Genomic DNA, 22,103 nt, shown 5'->3' on the forward strand with positions numbered 1-22,103 from the left:
TGATAAATAATTTGACAACAAAGAATGTTACTACAAATATTTAAAGTTACAGTAACAGCAGCTTCCCAACCAGTGGAGCTTTCTCCTTAAGAATGACGAAAGACATTTACAAGTTTAGCGATTTCTTAAACAATAAATCTTGGACATGAAACTCTCTAAAAATATGCATGACACATTAGCTTGGCACACAGAACTCCTGACAAAACGTTGGCGCAAATGCCGCAGTAACGTTACACAGTTAAATGGTGGTAACCTTATATCAATAGCTTTCACAAATATCGAACCATCCGCTACACAATATCGGCGCTACCTGCGCAATAAATATTACAAGCAGTCACATGGTGCATAGCTTTATAAATTAACCTCTCAATAAAACGTCACAGTGTCTTAGTGATGCAGTGACACAAAACACACAAAAAAACCGAACTTAACACTAATTTTACAACAGGGGACGAACGAGAAAGAATCTTGGCATTAAAAACAAGCCCCTCACTTTTACTAGAGACCAATTCACTAACATACGGAAGCTCATCTGAGGAGGCAGTCTTAAATGAACCCAGTAGAAGACATAGACATGACGAACCACAATGACAATCAAAACAACGCCACTCATACACTGATGAACCACAATGTCTGCTAAGCGATGCCAGCCGAATTCACCGAAATACATATCAACGATAATGTCTGCCAAACAACGTTGCTTAAGCGCTAAGGAATCACGCTCTCCGTACCCACTAGACTGCTGTACCCTCACACATCTATAAAGAGGAAAACAGATTAAATAGCCTCTGTCAGAACAGAACACACGGTGAAGCTCTGTGCTCAGTCAAAAATGGTTCAAATGGCTCTGGGCACTATGGGACTTAACTTCTCAGGTCATCAGTCCCCTAGAACTTAGAACTATTTAAACCAAACTAACCTAAGGACATGACAAACATCCATGCGCGAGGCAGGATTCGAACCTGCGATCGTAGCGGTCGCGCGGTTCCAGATTTTAGCGCCTAGAACCGCTTGGCCACTCCGGCCGGCTGTGCGCAGTCAATAGTTTAAATTCCGACGACCACTGGCACGGCGGCTATTTATCGTCTTGCGGGCACAGCTGAGAGCCACGCTAGCAGAGCCACGTCACCGCATCCATCGTTATCAGAACGCCACAGCACAGCATCCACCAGGACACTATGCTCCTTACACGGTAGTGAAAAAGGGAAACAGACGGACGGCTTGCACCTGCTGCCCATAGCTATCCACTTCCTTCTCCCCAGGCAGACTCGTTGCCTAGAATCTGCATCATTTGACGCTGCTTCAATCGTCTATAGCTGACCCTAGTCAAACAGTACTCACAGCAAGGCTTCTCTGGTCGGTAAGTAGAGACGTTCCTGGAAAGGCTCACCTTTAATGACTCAAAAACTATCCCATTTCGTTTTTTTTTGTCTAAAGGAGTTCTGTCGAATTATTTCAGCAGTGCAGGAGCGCTACACATTTGATGACATAAGATCCTCCCATAGCTTCAGGACGGTTAACCAGAATGTGAAAGTACTCCAGAGAAAGGAGTGCTTGAGCATGCAGCGATATTGCGTGAAGGAGGCTAACTTCGACCCCACTATACGGACACAGGGGTATAAAAATATGGAAATACGGCAGGAAATACATGCTTGGATATGAAGACGCTAGTCAAACCTGCAGTTTGCAGTGAGGTATTTGACCACGAACGGCAGCTGTGCAATGTCCACAACATTTTACAAGTGCCATCGTGGTCGGAACAGTGTTCTGTGTAACTGTGAGTAACCAAGGTAGCCAAAGTGTTTGGTGTTTCAAGAGGCACAATATCTAAGTTATGTATTCCTTACAGGGTATATGGAAAATCATCATCCGCTAAGTCATAACACAGGCGAAAGAACGTGTTGAGTAATCATGACGGACGGACACTGAATAGGATTGCGACAAAACATAAGAGGACGATAGCTCCAAAATAACTGCATAACTGAATATTGCACTCGCGAAATCTGTCAGAAACAAAACACTAAGGGAGCTCCACAAGCTGCGTATTGCAGGGCGATCTGGAAAATCCAGACCCACTCATCGGTGATGCAAATGCCCGTAACAGGAAAATGTGGCGCCGAAGCAATAAAACCTCAAGTATGGAGCAATGGAAGAACGTTAATAGATCGGATGAATCTTCTTTCACACTGTTTTCAATTTCTGGACTAGATTACATCTCCGCATGCAACAGGTAACGAGTGGATTGAGTAGCTCGTAAACTGTTATTGCCGGTCCCAAGCCCGGAAAAAGGAGGAGGGTTGGCGTCAGGAAGGGCATCCGGCCAGAAAAAACCCTGCCAAAACGAAAACAGTGATTGATACTTCTCAAAGTAAATGTTCCGTAGTAATAGGCTCCCAATCGGATCTCAGGTGGAGACGTTTTATGAATAACCCAACAGAAGAAGAGGGTGCGAAGGAAGGAATGAAGTGCAAAATCAGAGTCGGAACTTTAAACATTGGAACATTAAAGGGAAAGAGTCGAGAGATTTTAGACATGGTGCAAAGAAGGAAGCTAAATATCCTGTGCTTGCAAGAGACCAGGTGGAAGGGAGACAAATCCAAACTATTGGCAGAAGGATACAAGTTGTTCTATAGCAGTGCAGAAAAGGGGTCCAGAAATGGAGTATGGATTATTGTGGATAAAGATCTGAAAGAGGAAGTCTGTGGAGTGGACAGAATCAATGACAGAATCATGAGCGCCCGCATCTCGTGGTCGTGCGGTAGCGTTCTCGCTTCCCACGCCCGGGTTCCCGGGTTCGATTCCCGGCGGGGTCAGGGATTTTCTCTGCCTCGTGATGGCTGGGTGTTGTGTGCTGTCCTTAGGTTAGTTAGGTTTAAGTAGTTCTAAGTTCTAGGGGACTGATGACCATAGATGTTAAGTCCCATAGTGCTCAGAGCCATTTGAACCATTTTGAATCATGAGCGTAAAACTTACTATCGGAAGAGACGTCATCACAGTTCTAAGTGTGTATGCACCCCAGACAGGGTGTTCGGAGGAAGAGAAGGACGAATTTTGGAAAATCCTAGATGGAGTAACAATGGAAATACCAGACAATGAAAGGGTGATAATTGGGGGAGATTTAAATGGACATGTTGGTGAGAGGAGGAGTGGCGAAGACACAGAATTCATGGTGGATGGAGCTTTGGAGAAGGAAATGCAGCAGGGCACAATATTGCAAAATACGCTTAATCTTTTGACCTAATGATTGCCAATACCTACGTCAATCGTAGAAGAGAACAACTTATAACGCACAGGAGTGGAGACCATGAGAGTCAGATAGACTACTTGTTGTCCAGAAGCAAACACATGAAGGAAATAAAGAATACCAAGCTTATATACAGTGAAAGTGTGGCTGCGCAACACAAACTCGTAGTGGCCGATTATGAAATGGTAGTGGAGAAAAGACGTAAATGTATCAAGCGAGGAGAACAAAGAATAAAGTGATGGAAACTGAAAGAAGAGGTGTTGCGAGAAGCCGGCCGGGGTGGCCGAGTGGTTGTAGGCGCTACATTCTGGAACCGCGCGACTGCTACGGTCGCAGGTTCGAATCCTGAATCGGGCATGGATGTGTGTGATGTCCTTAGGTTAGTTATGTTTAAGTAGTTCTAAGTTCTAGAGGACTGATGACCTTAGAAGTTAAGTCCCATAGCGCTCAGAGCCATTTGAACCACTTTGTTGCGAGATAAATTCAAGGAAACAGTATTAAGAGAAGTGAAATTACCAGAGGATGTACAGGAGTGGTGGAGCTATAATAGCAATGTAATTACAAAAGCTGGAAAAGACTTACTGGGTGTAACAACAGAAAAGGCACCACCAGAAGATAAGGAGGCATGGTGGTGGAATGAGGAGGTTCAGGGAGCGACAAAAGTGAAGTAGGGGCAAAAAAACAAAGGGACTTAACAGGAAGACAAGAGGATAGGGAACCTACAAGACTGCAAAAAAGGTGGCAAAAAGAGCAGTGGCAAAAGCAAAGACCGAGGCAATGGAAGAGGTGTATGAAGAACTGGAAAGAAGTCAGGACGGCAGGCAACTCCTACGGATTGCTAAAACAAGAGAAAAGGCGACCAAGGACATAACTTCAATGAGGTAGATAAAGGATGAATCAGGTGTAGTACTACACGACCTTGAGAAAATCCTGATTAGGTGGTGGGAGTACTTTGAAAGGCTATTGAATATGGAAAATGTACGAGAGAACTATGAAGATGGAGACATAAATGAAGGAATGATTCAAAGTATAAATAGGGAAGACGTCGAATACGCAATGAAGAAAATGAAAAATGAGAAGGCCCTAGGAGCAGGCCAAATCCCAATAGCAGCATGGAAAAGTCTGGGAGAACAGGGAACTGATGTTCTCTGGGATCTAATGCAGAAGATCTGGAAAGGAGAAAGAATGCTGCATGCATGGAGCAGTGTACTGCTTTCCCATATATAAGGGGAAAGGGGATATCCAAAGCTGTGGCAATTATAGAGTTATAAAACTAATGTTCCACACAGTGAAGATCTGGGAAAGGATAATTGAAAAGAGGTTGCGTCTAGAAACTGAAGTATGTGAGGAACAGTTTGGGTTTAAGTTGGGAAGAGGAACAACCGATGCAATATTTGCAGTAAGGCAACTGATGGCAAGGCATAGGGAAGTACAAGCCGAACTGCATATGGCCTTTATCGATCTTGCGAAGGTATATGACAGAGTACCGAGGCAAGAGATATGGAGATATCTGAGAAGTAAATGCCTGCCAGAAAAATGTATCAGGGTGGTAGAAGACATTTATGAAGGTGCAATGACGCAAATCAGGAGCATTGCAGGTGCACCAAAGGCATTTCCAGTGAGAGTAGGACAACATCAGGGATCTGCTCTCAGCCCATATCTCTTTGACCTTGTATCATGGATGTACTAGTCAAAGATGTGAAAAAGACTCACCTTGGAACAAGATGTTTGCCGGTGATATTGTAATCAGCAAACCCACCCAGGAGGCACTTCAAGACAAGCTTGAAGAGTTGATAAAAGCTCTAGAGGAAAGGAGAATAAGAATTAGCAGGGTGAAAACAATATGTGTGCAAAGGATGCCAAAGACCTATATGTTAACCTACAAGGAGAACAACTGGCGCTGGTCAAGAAATTTAAATACCTAGGCTCTTACATGCAAAGTGATGGAGGACTGGAGGCCGAAATACAGCACAGGATAACTAGTGGATGGATGAACTGGAGGGAACTGAGTGGAGTACTGTGTGATAAGAAGTTTAGCTGCAGAATGAAAGGAAATCTTTACAAGGCTGTGGTGAGGCCTACGATACTGTATAGCGCAGAAACTTGGCCAATTACAAAAGCCCAAGAAAAAAGATTGAAGTGGAAGAAATGAGAATGTTAAGCTAGATGAGTGAGGTGATAGACTAAGGAATAAGTACATCAGGGGAACAGTGAAAGTGGGGCCCATAGGGAAGAAGATCCAAGAAAGTAGGCTAAGATGGTATGGACATGTTCAGAGAAGAGGTGAGTACTACGTGGGGAGAAGAATGGAAGACCTAGAAATCGAAGGACCAAGGAGAAGAGGAAGACCGAAACTGAGAAGGAAATACAAGGTAGCAGGGGACCTACGAGAGAAAGGATGGCTCAGAAAAGAAGCACTGGATAGACATTTATGGAAGAGAAGGATCCAGAAAAGCAACGCCGACCCCACATGACGTGGTAAAAGGCTGAGATGATGATGATGATCATGATGATCATGAATACATCTCACGGGTGAAACATTCGGGGGTTTAATGATGATTTGGGAAGCCATATCGCGGTATTCCATGGGCCCAATGTGTACTCTGCAAGGCCGCACTACTGTCAACGATTAGGCGGCAATTTTGGCTGACCAGATCCATCCTATGGTAAAAAGTTTGTTCCCAGATGGTGATGCTGTATTCTAAGACGACAGGGTCTCTGTTCACTTAGCTCGCATTATCCAGGATGGATTTTGTGAACATGAGGATGAATAATTCATCTTCTCATCTCCCCTGTTCACCACAGTCATTAGATCTCAATGTTACTGAGACTTTGTGGTCTTCTTTAGAGAAGGGTGCGTGATGCCTATCCACTTCCGTCGACGTTACATGAACTTGCCATTATGTTTCTGGAAGACTGGTATAAGATTTTCTTGAAAACCACCCAGGACCTGTGTTTATCTATTCAAAGACGACAGGAATCTGTTTTGAATGCGAACGGTTTTCCTACAGCGTATTAGGCATGGTAATGTATCTCGTTTCGGTGTCTCCATGTTTTTGTCCACCCTGTGTAAGCAGTTGAAATATAGTCTGCTTCTGGTTACCTCATTCACTCCAGGACCTCGCGCTATTCCGTTGCAGAACTTTTTCTTCACACCAAATATAAGTGGTAATGAATATCTTATTTTGCTTTATCGGTCTTCCGATTGGCTTTGTGCGGATCGACACAACGTCCTTTCTTGTGCCAATCTCTTGATTTCTGAGGAGCAGCTACGTCCAGTGTCCGGAATTCTGTACACCGTATTCCAGTCTATGACTTTCAAAAGCATTTACCCTGTTCGGCTCCCATTAGTACCATCGAATTTATTCCATGATATCTTTATACATCTATAATAACGTCTACATGTATCTCCACGTGTTAATACATCTACTTCTTGTCAGCGTTTTCCACGTATTCGTTTCTTCGACGAATCTGCGACATAGTATCAGCATCAATCTATAAAATCACATCTGAAATTCGTCAGTTTTTTCCGGTTCTCGTACATCCATGATCGGCTTCCACACAATACTTGAAACGTCCCCTTTGAAAAACTATGAATGACTGTGCTAGTAAACTTCTACGTTATTTGATACAAAGACAGCTGAGTAACACTGAACGTACTTAGACAGTTCTCTCTTTCTACTTATTCTGATCATCACTAAACTGACACACAATATTTTTTAGCGCAACTCAATCTGACTTTCAAAAATCCCTGCAAAAGAATGGCCCTGAGTAACAATAACCTTTACCTTTCATGAATCACTTACCTCACCAAAATCTTCGTTACTCGAACTACTGCAATACAGCGAGCGCCAATACTGCCAGCTAAATAAAAGATTCTAACTACTGAAGGCACTAACTACTGATGGGCATAGTTAGCAAATGAAATATTTTGATATAGAACAAACAATGTACCTTAATAATGTTCAAACGTCATCATATACAGGGTGGTCCATTGATCGTGACCGGGCCAAATATCTCACGAAATTAGCGTAAAACGAAAAAACTGCAAAGAACGAAACTTGTCTAGCTTGAAGGGGGGACTTAACTGCTAAGGTCATCAGTCCCTAAGCTTACACACTACTTAACCTAAATTATCCTAAGGACAAACACACACACCCATGCCCGAGGGAGGACTCGAACCTCCGCCGGGACCAGCTACCCACAGCACAGTCAGTGATTTTCATACAGAGCGCTACGTGGCGTTACCAACATAAAAACCTAAACAGCCTACTTACATACTGTGCTCTAGACAAACCTCATTAATTTCTTCCTTATGTTAAAGCCAATGTAAGATATAAATAGACCACTTTTAACGAGAAAGGATCTCTTGGCCTGTATGAATCTGTTTCTGACACGCAAGTTGCTGCATCCCTGTGGCATTACTTTTCTTCCATGACGGCAGAATGTCTTCATTTCGACTGCTATATGGTTCCCCAATTTTTATGTTTACTTTGTCGCTCGTCTCATTTCCGCTGCTCGTCAGTACTTTCACCCTTCTTTGGTGTAATCTGTCTTCTGTATTCAGAAGACTTATCATTCCTATCAACATATCTTGTAATTATTCCTGAGTTTTAATCTCATTTCTAAGCCTTTATTTTATTTCCGACTTTGCTTCTTCCACGTGAAGGATGAAAAGTAGAGGAGTAACTTCCTGGCAGGTTAAAAGTGTATGCCGGACAGGGGCTCGAACCAACACCTTTGCCTTCTATGGTCAAGTGCTCCACTGACTGAACTATACAGTCACGACTTAAAAGTCCTCACATCTCTGCCTCCACCTCATTCTCGCTGCTGAGTTATGCCGCGCTACTGGTGTCGTCGACGTGCACGTCACAGCACTATTGTGTCCAAAAGTATGTTGCACGTTGAAGCGAAGAGTGGCACTGGAACACATGTCACAAAGAATAAGCTCAAAAGAAGTTTCCTCTAACTCTATCCTTGATGGTCCTTATGTTTTTATAGGCTGTAATTTTAATTTTGCTATTAGTAACCCCTACCATTTGTCATTGAAGCTACACTCTTGTGATCTTCGACAGTTCCCTATTGTTTCTTGTACATATTGTGTATTACCAATCCTTTTCTACAGTGTAAACGTTTCTTCCTAAGTAATGAAGACACTTTATCCCATTTACATTGTTGTAACCTGCTCATAGACCGACATTTTCTATGAACAATTTTAGGTTACTGTCAACAGCCGCTAAGTACTGTATAAAATGTATATTTGAACCATCAAACAACATGAAATACACGAATAGAAAATGTATACATTTAGTATTAGTATGTCCTGTGTCATATATATACATTCATGGTATGCACTACATAATTTAGGTCATGACTGATGGAATATGGTGGCTTAAACCGTTTTAACCCTTCATCCGTGAAGATGGTCCAAGACCGAAACCGGTAGATGTTTGGATGTAAAATAAAAATACTTGACGGTTCAAGCATACATTTTACACAGTTTCTATGAAATTACCACGATTTTTGTTAATTTTTGCTTCCATTATCAAGAGTAGCATTAGACTGGCCTCTCTGATGCCTATACCTTGGCTGAAACGAATCTGATCGTCATCTAACAATTCCTCAATTTCCTTATAAATTCCAATATTTGTAATTCTGGTCAGCAGCTTGTATGAGGTATCAAGTTTATTCTACGATAGGTGTCACATTTATCTGCACTTTCTATCTTCAGTATTAGGTGGCTTTGTACAATTCTGAAATCGCTATGGTAAGTCTCCTCTTTTTTCATAGTTTCCACACCCAATCTTTAATAATTATTTGGTTTCCATTCCTCCAGTGTTTCTAGAATTTCCTGTGTATTGTTATCAATCCTTTTGCCATGTTTGATTATACGGAGCTAGATCAAACTCCCAGTCTAACACTGGGTCCGCTTTGTCCTCCAAATCGACGACAATTTCATGTTCTATCAGAGCATACTGTTCGTCCCCTTGCTGATTACCTTAAGATACTCTACGTACCTATCTGTTCTCTCCTCCACGTGTAATTGTAGAATTCGTTTTGCGCTCTGAATGTTGACGCGTTTGCTTAAAGATACACAAAAAGTTTCTCCAAGTTCCATGCATGCTGCTCTGTCCTCCTGCCGAGCCTTTCCTGTTCGATTTCTTCACATTTTCTCTAGTCATTTCGCTTTTAGCTCCCTTCACTTCCTTTTGGTGTCATTTCTGAGTGGCCTTTATTGCTGTATCCTTTTAATTCCTTGAATGTTTTTGTATAGCCGTCGTTCAGCGATTAATTAAATTATTAAGTCTGTTAAACACAATCTCGTTACAGTAACCTTTCTTGTATCTACGTATATTTGCCTGTCCAAATCGTGATTGCTTTTTTTCTAGTTATTTCCTTTCCTCTTCAGCTGACTTACTTACTTCAGTAATCAGTATCCCTCATAGAACTTCGAACGGACATCATCATTCCCCAGCACATCAATATCACAGTGCGTTGTACGTTAAATTTTCCAGAGCATTCTTTTAAATTCCTGTCTACTGTTCAAAATTATTAAATTCGGGTATGTGTCTGTATCTGTTCCCGGACACACCCTACAATCCAGTACCTCATCCCGGAATCTGTCACATCATGAAGTAACCCAACTGGTACTTTCCAGTATCTCCTCGTCTTTTCCAAGTAGATTTCTTCCTCCTGTGACTTCGAAAAATGTATTTGGTATTGCTAGATGAAATTTATTGCAGAATTTACAGAACCTTCCTTCCCAGTCGTTCCTATTGTTGAACCTGTGTTGCCCCTGTACTCAGCTTGAAGCTATTCCTTTCCGTACTATTGCTTTCCAATACTCATGATTATTTGTTTCTTCTCTCTCTATAAATACTGAATTGTCCCTTCAGTTCCCTCGTATACTGCCTTCATCTTGTTGTATTCTGCCTCTGACATTGACAACGATATCTGTACTAAGTTCCACCAGGATGTTAGTTTTAAAGAGCATTTTATTATGAGTGTTTTGTGGTTAGTTTTAATGAGGCTCACTTGAGAATAATCGCACGCTCGAAGCTAGTTAGTAGTGCTTAGTAACGTACACAATGAAACTACCTGAGCAAAATGGTATCATTTAAATTCATCCAAGATGGCTTGCTGGTCAAGAAGAAATCAACTGAACTGTAATTGTTTGGGTTGATTTGGTTTCGATTCCGACTCGAATAATTGTATTGATGAACCGTTTCCAGTTACTCACTAATTAGTTTGCTGTTTGTACACAACGAATTTTACTCTCATTATACAATTTTCTGCATCTGTTGATATTATCCTACAATCTTCTGCCATAGTTCTTTATCGTCTTTCCCTTTCACTTACCTGATCCCTGCTACATATAGGTTTAGTCTTCTTATTTCCCATTTCCGATATTCTAGCTTCCCTAGTAGATTCATACTGATATTCCACACTCCGACTCTTAGAACATTACTTTTCGTTGGATTTCCTGTCTTTTCTCATGGTCAGTTCTCCGTTGGCAGCCTCTCCTTGACATCCGAATGGGGAACTATCCCGATTTTTTTTTGCAATGGAGAAGTCTACATGACACTATTTCATTTAGGGTCCACATTTACTTGGTATTCACTTCTTGTGTCTTAATGCAATAATTCCTTCATTTGTTTTCTGTACCGACGTGCTATTGGTTCTTCAGCTTACAGGTACAGTTCCCCAGTGCCGTTTTGACAAGATCGTAGGCACAATGAGGATGACTGCATATTACGAGATTCTTTGGCCGTCTTAGCTGATGATTTTTATTCATAATCTAAGCAGTAGTTGGGAACGAACCCAGTATGCAGTACATTTTGATTGTTAGTCAAAGCAGCTACCCCTAGACCACGGTCTCCATCATAAAAACAGATGGGGGATTGATCTTGAGTGATGTAAGTTGTTTCTCTCACAGCTTGTGATTTACGCGGCGCATTTCGAGTTTGATATATGGGTCTACATCTGTACGCCGTCGAGGGCAAAGTTCTCTGTTGACATCAAGTTAGGTGACACAGTGGTAAACGTAACTGATGAGGATGCCCTCTCAATGCTCTCTGCTGTTTCACTGGGAGATTTCTCGAAAATTCAGTTGCCTAAGGGTAGCCGAGTCGTTAAATAATAACCTTCTTCTCTTCCTATAAAAATTTTTGGTGAAGCAATAAACATCCCCAGTCTTTTGTTTCTGGGATGTTTGAGGTAACACGTCAGTTTGGAAATCTTAGAATTTCGAGTGCCTGCAGCCATTTACTATTTAACAGCATGTCTCTATTCCTGCTCTATCATGGCTTGTGTGATAACGTATCAGATTCCCAATATGAAGCTTTTCACCGCTGCAAGATATCTGTCAGCCAACAGTGAGAGTCAACATACTTTCTCACTCGAAAGCTTTTATGTTGTTTGCTCTTTCCACACACACACTTGGCGAAGCAGATGCGAAATGTAATACTGCGCTATCAGTTGGCTGGCTCGCTATCTTGTTCCAACAGCGGCATCGCCTACTCTGTAGGACCTTGTTATAGGTTTTCATGATTTCATCCCTTCCCCTGTATGTCATTACATATAGTCTTCCATACCTTTATCTTCATTTCCAAGTTGTTACATATTTTCAAACATATTTTTGTGCATCCTGTCGGACGTCTACTCATCTGTTGTATGGGTTTGTGTGAGAATGCTGGTAGGGAGTGCTGTTATGAATATTATAAATGTTTACGAAAAACTCGACATGACATTAAAATGAACGTGTCGTGAGTACTCGAGAGTGGCAAGTGCGACAGCAACTGTCGCAGTGCGCCCCCGTTGAGAATCGACACACAAGTCGCCCAATGTGGCGCCACCTGGAAAGGGTTGTAAATCGGGGGCCCAACTTTCCCAAGTGGAGACTCCCTGTCATCAACACCACACGATTATCACTACCATTCCCATAGTTGTCAACCGAACGTAATTTCGGTACCCTAATGAATCACCGAAGCACTACCATCTTGTAGTCTGAGGTAGCCGCTGTTTACAGACTCATCAGATCGAAGAACTATAAATTTCTTAAGTCAGGAGCTGATTGTCCTCCAACGGTATCTGTAGCTACGCTGTCAGCAGTGCTTTCCACAAGTGCTGAATTGTGTCCAGAAGAGAATAAACACGGCGACTGACGTGTTCAGCTGAGTTAATACAGGATGTCCCAACTACATCTGTCAAAACTGTAGAGACAGTAGAGAATACAAACTGAGAAGTGTGAGATATAAAGCTATGTTCTGTAATGGATACTTCACGCCGAAAGAAATGAAATGCTTGTGAGAATTAACTACTTATCTTTCGTAACAAACTACTTTCTACATAATGTATGGTGAAAAACAAAACAAAGTCGTCAGTGACAAGTCGGTGATGGAGTAATCAACTTTTTACTGGTCATGGCTAGTTCTTGAATACGGGACACAAACAGCTTAGAGGAATACAGGTATGCATTTAGTGTACGGTGCTGCAGGATGTAGAGCACTTCCTACTGATTTTATTTCTAAGCAGCCTATACTGGTGCCATCCAACTTCGTTCTTAATATTCTTATACAGGGCGTCTGGGCTAGAGATACACAAAAGCGTTTGTTTACATTTCAGTACCTATTAAGATTTTAAGTTGATTCGTCCAATATCGTACGCAGGAGATCAAACATTTTTATGCGAGTTGGTGCATTCAGTGTGGGCACCGTTCATAGCTCGCCACAGATATCGAAACGGTACTCCACTTCTCGCCACATGTTCATATGCATGATAGGTATTATGGTCCCTGCTGCGGCCTAGGTCAGCTGTTCCAAATGTGCTGGATCTCGAGTTCTTGTTTTGTAAACAATGTTCTTGATAAACCCTCATGCATTGAAATCCAGTGGAATCAGATCGAGACGCCAAGGGGGGCCAAGCAATGGGACCTCCCCCACACGGATCGAACCCTCAGGAAACATCTCATGGAGAAAAGTGGTAACGCACTCATGATAGTCGGGGGTCCGGGGGGGGGGGGGGGGGGGACCGTCCTTTGGAAAAAGACGTCAGGAGGCATCTGTGAAGCTGAATAGTTCGCCGACATGTCGAGATAGGTGTGTCCTGTCGCTGCGCGCATGCCCCATGCAACTCAGCACAATTCAAGAAATGGTCAGGATCACATCTTGGATAGTGTCTCTATCGATTGGGTATGCACCCAACAATATAAAATGTCGAGTCCTTTCGTTATAAAGTTTTGTTTGTGTACACCTCTAGTCCGGACACCTATATTTTCAGCTTCATTCCATAATTTCGATTATTTTCTGAGCCTTTCACGGCTACTTTGCCTCCGCTTTCGCTACACCAACGATATGCTGTATTACCGTAACTGGTTCCTTTTGTACTATATTCCACCCCTACTGAACTATTCGCTATGTCTTTACTTAGGCCACTGTCCCTGCCTCACAGAATGTCCACTTACTCTCATTCTGTCTGAGATTACCGACATACTCTTTTTCTCTACATGCATTTCATCACCTCTACATCTACATTTACAGTCTTAAAATCACTGTGACGTGCCTGGCAGAAGGTACTTCCAATGGACCACATATTAGTGTTTCTTACCTTTCCATTCGCCTATGGAGCGTAGAAAGAATGACTGCCCAAATGCTTTTGTGTGCGTCGTAATTAATCTAACTTTGTTTTTGTGGCCCCTGTGGGAGCGGTAAGCAGCAATTGTAGTACATTCTTCCCTTATTATTACTAGCTCCCGAAGTAATTTTGTAAGTAGCCTTTCATGGGATAGTAGGCTTGTACCTTCAGAGTGTGCAACCCTGTCTATCGTGTGTCTTTAAAAAGAAAACCTTGGTGATGCCCTTGTTTGTATAGGTTTAACATCTTCTACAAATTCTGTCCCACACATATGACCAATATTTTAGGATGTGTCATATGCGCTTTTTGTCTGCCATCTCCTTCGTTTCGTGTTTGATTGGACTGGATGATGTTCCCGGTATCCTAACTACGAAATGAAGTCTTCACATTCTCTACGCATTACTAAGCGTATGGGGACATTCTATTTCAAATACATGCAAATTGTTGTACCCAGCGATCTGTGTGAACTTACTGATTCTATTTGTGGCTCAGTGATATTGTGATACTGGGACCACCTATTTGTTTAGTGAAGTATACTACTTCTCATCTAAGAATGTTTAAACCAAGTTGACAAGCTTTGCACCACCGTGAGATCCAATTAAGATCTCTCTATATTGGTTCAGCTTTTTCAGACAATACTAGTTTGGCAACTGCATCCTCTGCATAAAGTCTGAACTAGTGCCATTATTGTTTACGATGAGAATAATATATCACAGTAACATCAAGAGGCATAAGACACATTCCCGGTGGCAGCTCTGAGGTTACGTTTGCATCTGTCGGTAACTCTCCGTCCAACTAACACGCTCCCTTCTGCCTACCATCAAAACTTCGATCCAGTCCAAATTTCGTTTGATGCTCCGTATGATCGTATTTGCGTTAAAAAGCATTGGTCTGTTGGTGCGTCAACGTTTTAGGACGTCAGTAAATACTGTAGCCAACTGAAACGTCCTGCCAGATTAAAACTGTGTGCCGGACCGAGACTCGAATTCGGGACCTTTGCCTTTCGCGGGCAAGTGCTCTACCATAGGTCGCGAGTTCGAGTCTCGGTCCGGCATACAGTTTTAATCTGCCAGGAAGTTTCGTATCAGCACACACTCCGCTGCAGAGTGAAGATCTCATACTGCAGCTACCTGATTGACTTGATTCTTGTTGCCCTGCAGGCTGTCATGTGACTAAAGCTTAACTTTCGTTTGGTAAGAGCGATGTTTTCGTTATCTACGCTACTTGCATGGAGGGGATCTTTCTGTTCGAGATACGCCATTACACTTTACAGCAGACAAATGTCAACGATTTTGGACGGTAGTTCTGTAGATCTGTCTTGCTATCTTTCTCGTAGATGGATGGTTTTCTTTCCAACTAGTGGACGTAGTTCTTTATTCGCGGGATCTGCAGTGTATTACGCTAAAAGCTGAACTAACTGACACCATTCTGTATATAATCTGACTGCGATTCCGTCGGGCCCTTGAGCTTTCTTCAGTTTTAACGATTTTAGTTGTCTTAAATGCCACTGACACTAATAACAATATCACTCATCTTTGCAGCGGTGCGAGAATTAAATTACAACAATAGATTTGTAGCTACTGTCGTAAAGTAAAATTTCAAAACAAAGTTAAGCATTTCTGTCTTTGCTTTGCCACCCTCAATTTCGGTGCCTGCCTCATCAGTTACTTGTGGTGCCATTTGACAGCCTTTACGTATTTCTAGGATTTCCCTGGATTTTGTGAGAGGCCTGTGTTGAGATACTGACATGGTATTCGCTAAAGGCTTTACGATATGCCTTATTACAGGCGAACGCGTTTCATTTATTACGTCTATATCTATGCTCCTAACCCTTGTTTTTCCCTATTGCTCAGAAGTCTCTGCTTCTTATCAAGCTTCCTTACAGAGCCTGCATGTCTTGTGGAACATAGAGGGGAGCTTTGCGTTGGCATAAATTTTGATTACTTGGTTATCGCTCGCCTGCGCGTCCCATCGGTGTCTGAGGAAAGGAAATTACGTTGTGTAGCGACTCACCTTAACTCTACAACTGATGGCTTCCGTTCTGCAGTTCACATGCTTTAGCTTATTACAGAAGTACACCCAGATAACCCGTCTCTCAGCTTGACACAGTTGTCTTATGTCAAAACGCTAAAACGAATTTTGTCCAGGGAAGGGGTTTCTTTCGCCTAAAAGCAAGAACAGACCCGAATTTTGTTGTTTATAATTTAGTATGGAAACGCAACGATCTCTAAACATCATGTGTGGCGTATATTAACATGTTTACGTAGCCTTTGTCTTGCACCGTAGTACAATAAGACCTCACGGAAAGTCAAAGCCGGCCGCAGTGGCCGAGTGGTTCTAGGCGCTTCAGTCCCGAACCGCGCGACTGCCACGGTCGCAGCTTCGAATCCTGCCTGGGGCATTGATGTGTGTGATGTCCTTAGGTTAGTTAGGTTTAAGAAGTTCTAAGTTCTAGGGGATTGATGACCTCCGATGTTAAGTCCCATAATGCTCAGAGCCATTTGAACCATTTTTTGAAACTCAAAACACGCCTTCCCCGCGTTTTCAACGTGGTATTTGGTACCCGTGGAAATTTCACCTTTACGAATAAGGCGAGCTTAACTTCCTCGTACGAGCAATACTGCGCAAATTTACTATCTCTGCCACATGTGTTTTGAAATAAAGTAATCGGAACAGTACACCTACCATTGTATATTTCACTGCATTCCTTCGGAGAATAAGAAGAATATTAAGTATCCACTGAGCGCGTTATGCGGCGACCACTGGCATACGAAGAAATGAAACGACGCAAAGCAAAGTGCGTAGTGTAAGCGTACTTACTCAGTGAGGTTCAGTTCCTTTTCCAACCACAGATTCAAAATACACTTTGAGCAAAACTGAGCACAGAAGGTGCATCTGATGGCTAATGGATAATCATCCCTTCATTTTTTCGTTTGCAGGACGCCCACGCTGAGCAACCATTGCTTAATTGGCGCATCCCTCGGCGAGCTCTCGGGACGCCGTCTTCACTCGTCGCCCACCACCAAGACTAACCCTTAGCTGGTCCACAGCAACCCCACCCATACCCAGGTCATCCAAGCGCTACTTTATTATCACGTATGATATCCCTTCAGACGTTTCTAATATCTTCATATACCTCACCCAACCTTAAGAGCTTATCGCAAGATTTATTCTCATTTTAACAAACAGAAAAATAAGAACCTTCTACCACACAATTGTTCCTTCCATCCTAAGTCAGATGAACGAGTCCATTCACTTGGCTGATGGGTCTTCGCAGGTTTACTGCTTCTTTTAAACTTCTGTTGACAGTGAGGTCATCTACTCAGAATGTACTAGAACATTCTCGGAACTCTTACGAACCCTCCAAGCGGCCGCTGCAACGCACCGGAGGAGAAGAATGCACTTCTACAGTTTAAAATGTATCTCTATCGTGCCTACAAAACTGCAGTGAGACATAAAAACAACTATTTAACGCTAATTTCCCACAGAAAAGGCGAGTAAACAATCTAAACATTAGCAGATAGCTCGTCTGCTGAGGGAGCGGTTGCCTACCGTTGCATTTATGCACTTATATGCACGTTTAGTTTTAAACAAGTGGCCAATGAAATTAAGTCAGTGAATAAAAGAAAGGCGCGCACACACACACACACACACAAATCAAGAGGTTCTAGGCGCTACAGTCTGGAATCGCGCGACCGCTACGGTCGCAGGTTCAAATCCTGCCTGGAGCATGGATGTGTGTGATGTCCATAGGTTAGTTAGGTTTAACTAGTTCTGAGTTCTAGGGGACTGATGATCTTAGATGTTAAGTCTGATAGTGTTAAGAGTCATTTGAACCATTTTGTTTTAGGCCAGACCTGTAGAGATGCACAGTATACGGGCCACGGCCCATGAGAAAGTCGACCGTGCCGTGTGTTGGAATGATGTATTTTAAGTTCATCCGATCTCGTACGCTGGTGAAGAAAGAGTACACTCGTCTTCCCTTATCAGTTGTGTCCCATGCTGCCTGCCGTGTATCAGCTTGTTTAATTTCCGTTTGTCAGTTGTATCTTGTCCAGTTATTACTCTTATTTTGTCGCGTCTTGCCCTCTTCAGCCAGTAGGTAGCTGCTCTGGAGCGAATTGTAATGTCTATAGGGAAAACTTTCAGTACCGCGTACAGTGCCTCAGTCGAGGTCGTGCCGACATCCCGCAGGATTCTGAGAAGGTCACTCCTCTGGCTGCGCATCACAATGGTTTTATGCGTACCTAAGCATAATCGATGTACCAAAGCACTAGCTGCAAAACAGGTTAGTGACTCAAAGAGTGCTGTGTAACCTGTCCTCACTGTCTGAAGAGGTAGTCTGTACCTTATAGCGTTCAGTCTTGCAAGTTTATGCATCAGATTCGTCGCTTTGTTAATTGTCAGACTAGCATGTTCGCTAAAGTGTAAACCTTCGTCAATATTGATGCCAAGGCATCTCGTCATAGGTTTCCTTTTTATAGATCTGTTGTTTATAATTGGATTTATTTTCAGTGTGCCGTTTAGAAGTAGGTAAACAGTTTTGTTTGTTGCTGTTTGAGTTTGTTGTTCGTGCACCATTCACCGATGAACGCCAGGAGCCGCATGGTTTTAGTCTCAAACTGGGACCTGGAATTTGCAAATACCATGACCATAATGTCATCAGCGTACGCAACCACTCCGTTTCCCCTTGTCGTTGTCTTCTAGTGCATTCAGTAGTGGTTCTATGACTTTCTCCCAGAAAATCGGCCCGCATATGGATTTTTTTGTTACCCTCTATATAACCTTTCGGCTACCAGTCTTCCATTCCACTCTCGTGTTCTTACAATAATTTCTAAGGCTGTTGTATAGAGCCAGTCTTCATATCTGTAAGTCTTGCAAACAGCGCCGGCCACCAAACGTTGTCGAAAGCACCAGCTAAGTCAATTAGGATTGCTAGTATGTATTTGTCATGTACTGTCTGTGTCATTTCTACGGTTCTATTTACTGCGTCGTCGATGGATTTATGTGGTCGAAGACCAAACTGATGCGGCCTAAGACCGAAGAGCTGTCAGTGCGACTGAAGTATGTCGCACGGCAGTCTCTCCTGCACCTTTGTCAGAATGTTAATGAGGCATATTGGTTTGTATGTCTCAGGGTCAGTCGGGTCTTTGTCCTCCGCTTTCTTGATTACAGCTGAATTTGCCGTCTTCCGTATATTCGGTATTCGTCCTTCTAGTAGAGCATAATTCAGTAAGTCCATCAGGTGGAGAAATTTTTTTATAGTTTTGGGTTGGACGCCATCAGGGCTTGGAACTTTTTGTTCTTTATTTTTTGTATTGCCAGTGCAACTGTCTCACAAGCAAAGAGGATGGTGATACCTTCATTATCGTATTCGTCATACAGTAGTTTTCGAAGGGCGGTGTGAAGTTGGTTGTCCTGAGTGTGGTCATCGTCAGGAAGCAGTTTGTAGAGGATATAGTATGTTGCCCATCTCCAGCCTCTTTTGGTAGTACCAGCTGCTTTCTTAACTGTTGATAATACTGTAGGAGTCTTTATAAGTTTAGTCTGCAGTTTGAACGGCTCCCTCCCAGATGCTGTTCTGTAAGTTTGTCCTAACATATGTGTCCCAGTGGTCTTTCCTGGTCTTATGACGTTCGTCTTTGTATTGTGTTTTAGTTTCACAATAATGCTGAAGTCTAATTTCTCTTTCCTGTGGTGTCTTTGATTTTTGGAAATGTCGTCGTTTATCACGAGTGTCTTTTCTTAATCTTGTAAATAGTACTGACCATGGTGCCCTTTGTTTGGGTGCGTCGCGTGCTGCATGTATTGCTGTAGCTTGTGCTCTCTGTAAGAACGTGAGCTCTGTAATCTACGCTTCCTTGAGTGACACACAGAGGAAACTTTTCAATCACGTACCTTAGATTTTTCCAGTTTGCTTTACGTAGCAGCACCTTGGGCGTTGTAATGTGTCTGTGTCTGTGTTTGTTTTAGTGTATATAATCAATGTGTCTTTTAAGATAAGTAGGCGTCTGCCATTTTCAAATCGTGCAATTTCTTTTATTACTTCAGCAAAAGGCTATACATCAAATGAGTACTGGGCGCAGATCGATGAGCCGATCCAAGTATTCCTGCCTGAAATTATTTCGAGTGTAACCGTATGTTGTGTGCATAATTGCGTTGTTTGTGTTACTGTAACGTATTTTTGTGCTACAATGATTGCAGCCTTGGCCTTGTTCGTGCCTTTGATTTGCTTATACTGCCTCGGAATGTCTGTAATTTTTCCATCTCGTGTGTACGGTTCTTTTTTGACACAATATGCTTGCGCATACTTCGTTCACCAGCCTACCAAGTTCTGCGGCCACAGTCGCGCTACCCACGCAGTTAGGTCGCAAGACTTTCACTATGGAAATTTAATAAAAACAAAGAACTTCGGCCTGCTCTGGTTGTAACCGAGGTACACGCCTGCATGCGCCCTTACCAGGTCCTTGTAGACATTGTCAGTGTTAACGGCTTCAGTTTTTCGTTCACATGATTTACGTAAATGATTTCAGAGTTCGAGTTTATCTGTTGGTAGGTTTTCGGTTCGTAGAATCATTCTGTCAGTCTGTTCAGTCTTGCGATAGCATATAATGTCGTCCAATGGGTGATTCATTCTTGTTGTCGTTCTTAGTGCGGGTTGAAAAACTCCTTTCTTTTCTAGTCGACTTAGGTGCAAGTTCTCTTCGATGTCATTTAGTTTCTTTTGTTTCTTACTTCATGGTTTTGTAACTCTGTTTGATGCACTGTGTCGTGGTGTTTATCCGCTTTCCGGTTTTGGGTGATGTGATGTCTCGTCAGTTGAAGATTGTATTGATTTTTTATTGTGAGCTTCTTGTGTGTCCATGTTGTTTTTAGTATCCATATGGTGTGTGGTCACTTTTTGTTGTTAACTGTTTCTTGCACCTGAGTTTTCTTTTCGTGCTCATTGCCACCGTAGACGAAACGTAGAGTTTACATGTAGGATTTACATTTTGATGCGTCATATTCATATTTTTCTGAAGTTATTGTTTCATTATATGGTAACCTATCCTCTGCCGACGGAAGAATTACTCTGCGTTTATGTTGTTTCGGTGTGTCCAGATATACTTGTGTAAAGCTTGTGTCATTATCCTGTTCTGGATGGATTTGACAGTGTCTCGGACGTCTGTTGTCATTGTTATCTACTTCTGGTAACTGTTGCGTTTAACGACTGTATATGATCCAATTCTTTGTGGGCATGACGTACCTTGGATGTGTATCGTCATTTTTGTGTACTTCCGTTGTGTGTAGTGTGTTGTTGTTTAGGTCTTCTTTACTCGGGGCTTCCTCTTCCAGTTCTTCTACTCGAAAAAAGGTCGCCATTTGGAGTGCTGCCCACAGGAAAAGTTCGTGTTTGATGTGCCTCGCCACACGGTAGTCTATGGCGCTGAAGAAACACGCATCGTCGATGTGATCCGTTAGGCTTAAATATTTTTCTTGCACAATGTTGCAACTATTGAGTGGATTCATGTCCGTTGAAGAGTCTTCGGTCAGCAGCAGCCCAACTTGTTGCCTCCAGGCTACTGCACATCATCACGCTCTTGTTTTGGTTGCTGGTGTTTTGTGTTTGCTTTGTTTTGTGTTTGCTTATGTGAGGTAGGATGCTGGTGTTCAAATTTTGGAAATCTGAGGTAAGATCTTATGGAACCAGACTGCTGAGGTCATTGGTCCCTGAGCTCACACACTACTTACTGTAACTTACGCTAAGGGCAACACACACGCTCATGCCCGAAGGAGGACTCGAACCTCCGACGGAGGGAGCCGCGCGAACCGTGGCAACCCGCCTGAGACCGCACAGCTACCCCGCGCAGCAAAGGCTTGATCTGTGAGTGTTGTTGGAAAGCTGTGTACAGCCAGTAGTGGTCTTAGTTTTCTGAGTTCTTCGCATCGAATGTCCTTTAAGTTTGCTGTTTTTTCATTGATCTTCCTCCTGTCTTGTGTTTCAGTTTCAAGAATTACTGTGTTTCCTGTATTCCTCATTGCTCCAACTTTTATTTCATCAAGTCTAAGGTTTATTGCTTTAGTTAAGGTTTCCCTTATGTCTTTAGCAACCTGGCTGTTCTCTGATTTAAAAAAGAGGACAGTTTCCTATTTATTTTCTGCTGATTGAATTTGTTCTTCAACCCTGGTTTTTGGTTTGGTTACAAGACCACCTGCCTCAATCGCAGCAAATTTCAGTGGTGTTGGC

The sequence above is a fragment of the Schistocerca piceifrons genome, chromosome 1 (genome assembly GCF_021461385.2).
Source record: "Schistocerca piceifrons isolate TAMUIC-IGC-003096 chromosome 1, iqSchPice1.1, whole genome shotgun sequence".
Taxonomy (NCBI): Eukaryota; Metazoa; Arthropoda; class Insecta; order Orthoptera; family Acrididae; genus Schistocerca; species Schistocerca piceifrons.